Below are 730 nucleotides of genomic sequence, written 5' to 3'. Positions count from 1 at the left end.
TCCTGGCAATCTTGATTCCAGCTTGTGCTTCATCCAGCCTGGAATTTTGCATGATGTACCCTGCATATCAGTTAAATAAGTAAGGTGACAATATACAGCCTTGACGTACTCCTTTTCCTATTTGGAACCAGTCTGTTGTTCCATGTCCAGTTCTAACTGTTGCTTCCTGACCTGCATATAGGTTTCTCAAGAGGCAGGTCAGGTGGTCTGGTATTCCCATCTCTTTCAGAATTTTCCAGTTTTTTGTGATTTACACATCAAAGGCTTTGGCACAGTCAATAAAGCAGAAATAGATGTTTTTCTGGAACTCTCTTGCTTCGATGATCCAGCAGATATTGGCAATTTGATCTCTGGTTCCTTTGCCTTTTCTAAAATCAGCTTGAACATTTGGAAGTTCACGGTTCATGTATTGTTGAAGCCTGGCTTGGAGAATTTTGAGCATTACTTGCTAGGGTGTAAGATGAGTGCAATTGTGTGGTAGTTTGAGCATTCTTTGGCATTGCCTTTCTTAGGGATTGTAATGAAAACTGATTTTTTTCCCCATCGCTGGAACGGCAAGCGGTGGCTGCGCAGCACCGGAGTAGCAAGCAGCCGAAAAGAGATACCCTACGTCTAAGGTCAGGAGCCATGGCTGCACTTCACTGGACCGGCTGTGTGGCGATACCCCACGTCCAAGGTCAGAAAAACCCCAGTAAGACATAGGCACTGGAGTGGCTGGGATGAGATACCC

The sequence above is a fragment of the Bison bison genome, unplaced genomic scaffold, assembly GCF_000754665.1.
Source record: "Bison bison bison isolate TAMUID 2011002044 unplaced genomic scaffold, Bison_UMD1.0 scf7180017864376, whole genome shotgun sequence".
Lineage (NCBI taxonomy): Eukaryota > Metazoa > Chordata > Mammalia > Artiodactyla > Bovidae > Bison > Bison bison.
This window is presented reverse-complemented; position numbering follows the sequence as displayed.